This window comes from Cyprinus carpio, unplaced genomic scaffold, assembly GCF_018340385.1.
Source record: "Cyprinus carpio isolate SPL01 unplaced genomic scaffold, ASM1834038v1 S000000230, whole genome shotgun sequence".
Lineage (NCBI taxonomy): Eukaryota > Metazoa > Chordata > Actinopteri > Cypriniformes > Cyprinidae > Cyprinus > Cyprinus carpio.
In genome coordinates, this window is record NW_024872979.1 from 1 (window position 1) to 3,171 (window position 3,171).

At 47.9% G+C, this 3,171-nt stretch overlaps 2 non-coding genes across 2 annotated transcripts; both read left to right on the plus strand.

Annotated features, from left to right (window-relative positions):
- The first annotated feature begins 1,518 nt into the window (after positions 1-1,518).
- On the plus strand, positions 1,519-1,685 carry LOC122142848. The gene has a single exon (XR_006158820.1). It is a non-coding gene; the product is annotated as a U1 spliceosomal RNA (small nuclear RNA).
- Positions 1,686-2,758: 1,073 nt separating this feature from the next.
- LOC122142849 lies at positions 2,759-2,941 on the plus strand. Its single transcript, XR_006158821.1, has one exon. It is a non-coding gene; the product is annotated as a U2 spliceosomal RNA (small nuclear RNA).
- The last annotated feature ends 230 nt before the right edge of the window (positions 2,942-3,171 follow it).

Consider the following 3,171-nt stretch of genomic DNA (forward strand, 5'->3'; position numbering starts at 1 on the left):
GCCAAACAGCCCTGACCGCCCGTAGATGCACCCTCACCCAATCTGGCTACGACGGGAACAGCGGGCCAGCGGGTTTTTCTACGGACCCCCCGGGATGTGCGAGGGGACTCTGCGCGAGCCCATAGAAAGAAGCATCAGCTCAAGTGCTGTTCTTCGATCCAACCACGCACGGGGTGATAACAGGAGTTGATAAGAATTAAATCACCCCCGGTTTATTGCAACACACGAGATGACTTGAGTAAAAACAATAAAAAACACAAAATATATAGCCTTTTGCATTAAAAAATGTAATTGTTTACTTGAACAAAAAGATGCTTGTGTGTTTATTTTAAATTTGGTTTTAGATTCGAAAATGTTCATACCTTTTAAAAACACACCACAGACATGGACTTTTAAAAAACAATGTTACACTTAATGGTTTTAAATGACTGATTTTTAATGAAGATTGTATTGTATTTTAAAAACCATCGTGTGTATTCTATGGATTCAAGTTCTGTTTTTAAAAGAAAAAATCTGTGATTGAAAAGAAATGTCGTGTGAAAAAACGTAAAAAAGGCAAAATTTTCAGATATGATACTGTGACAATAGAATTTTTTCGACCCATCAAGGCAATAAAAATCAAAAAACCCCAACTCTGTTCTTCTATCAAGCTGTTACAAATATCTGATTACGTCCCCCTACACAGGGGACTAACAATATGAAAATTGATCTTGTTAGGGATTCACGCGAGCTGGAGCCGCTGGCATGTTTGAATCTGTTTCATCTCAAGCATCACGCTGACAGCAATCGGGTTTGCCTGGATTATTGCAACGCTGCTTTCCTCCAGGTGACTACGTGTTCTGTGCTTCCCTGTTTTCCAGGGATCTTGCTGGCTCTATTGTGATGAATAAACAAAAAGGAATGGAGCGGCTTTGTCTTGGATGCCCCATGACGGTACATGCTCTATGTCTAGAGGGCCAGTGCGTTGACTGTTTTGGTATTGAGAGTTCTCCCCGGATTGCATGCCACCTCGAGGTCTTGGACGTCTTCACTCATACAGAGCCATGATGCTCGCCACCTCCCTGCACTCACAATCAGGTAAACGTACTTTAACTGAATGGGTTGGTAAGGGAGTAGTATCTTACAGACATATGAGGACCCCTTTGTCTGCTGAAGCACACGATTCAAGATCTTTTCGAGTCTCTTACTAATGAGGTCTGGATGATTCCTTGAATCAGGTTGTGTTTGATTAGAGGTGGACCAGTCAGAAAACCATTGCATGCAGTGTTGGGTGTGGCCCCAGGAACGCCGGGTTGACTTGGGGAAACACTGATCTAAAAACAGGGTTTGGACAAGCGTCTTGGCTAGTGCCAACGCTTGGCATGTATTGCAGGCCAAGTAATGGGAAGGCAGCCGTTAATTCCGTGGCTAGCGGAGGAAGGGAGGTTTCTGAGCCGGGGGGTTACACCGGTTTTGGATGAGGACGGTAGGTAGAGACGAAGGAAATGGTTTACCTCTCTGACTGGCCGCCTGGGCCTCATACTTACCTGGCCAGGGCGAGGACACCATGATCATGCGAAGGCGGTCACCCAGGGCGAGGCTAGTCACATTGCACGACTCCCGGCCGGGCTGACCCCTGCAGACCCCAATGTGGGAAATCTACTGCAAGTTATGGTAGTGGGGGACTGCGTTCGCGCTCCTCTCCCTGAAAGTGCTGGGTTGAAAAAAAAGCAGAGCTGGGGTTTTTTTTCTCCTCCTGATCTTTTTTTAATACATGAGCGTTTGTTCTGATCCAGAGCGCTGCTTCAGAATGAGGACTTTTCCGTCCCTAGCATTTGCTGTGCATATGGTTGTGTGCTCCGGAGGTAAAAAAAAAAAAAAAAAAACAAAAAGTCACTTGCGCTCTTGAAAAATCGGGCCCCTGGTGGGTTCAATTTCTCACAGACCTCACTTTTCAAGTCGATCGGACTGACTGCTGCCCGCCGAGCTGTAGCTGTTTTCATGATTGTTTGGTTGTCCTTTTTCATTTCCTTTTCATTTTTTTTCACCTTACAGCGCCACCAAGTGGCCAGTCACAGCACCCTTTTCCTCCTCCTGACCACAAGACTGAAGCCCGCGCATAGGCGTGCCGATTGGGTAAGTGAACAAGATAGATGAAGTGAGATAACTTGCCCCTCTCTGGAGTGTTATAGCCTTTTAGAGCCAAACCTGGGCCACACGACCTGCGAAACGTTTGAGGGCCCGTCGCCAAGGTGGGATGGCCAAAAATTTCCACTTTTTTTGGATGATGATTGACGCTTCAGACTCCGAGAGAAGAGAATCTTTTCTGTGCTGCTTTGGTTCGGACACTGGCGCCAAAAATTACCTGGTATGGCCCGGTTTGCAAAAGAAGGTTTTCGCCAAAACTTCCTAAACACCGCCGAAAAAATTTCGCCAGATCAGAGCGTACTGCCAATATTCAGAGACCTATGCCTCTCGTGTCGGCTCGAGCCAAGGATTTTCCGATGACATGATTCACGTCGGCTCTTGCGTACGAACGCCGTTTGGGAGTTACGAGGCGATGTTGCCGGTACTCGCCGCCGCATCATGAGAGCCACCGAGAGTTACCCCCGGTCGGGCCGAGTCTCTACCCCCCGAGGCTTCAGGTCCGCACCGCAATGCGACGGGTAGGGACGGTGTCCTTACCGTCCCCCAGCGTTTCAGGTCTCCCTGAGTTTCGTACCAAAGCCGAGATGGGCGTGGCCATTGTCACGCTTCCTCCCGCTGCCCACCATGCAGCATCGCTTCGCGGCATTTGGCTTAAGATCAAGGTAGTATCTGTTTTATCAGTTTGATATTGATAAGTCCCCTCCCGGGGACGACTACATATTAACTTGATTTTTGGATCACGGAGCTGGAGCCGGGCTTGCTCTGTTCACTCCACGCAGCGGCCACCTGGTTTACGTGCAGTGTTGCCAGGACCCGGTTGTCGTGCTTCCATTTTCAGGGGATTGCTTGACTTTATTGTGCATGACTAACAGAAACAAAGTGATGAGGGCTTTGTCTTGGCTCCCAACCCTTGAGGTCTTCTCGTGCAGATGGCCGTGTTTCTGTTTTATTTGAGAGTTCTCTCCTCGGATGCATCCACCTGAGTCTTGGAGTCCTTTTACTAACGGGATGCACGATCAGGTGTTTTTTTTTAAAGGGGGTCAT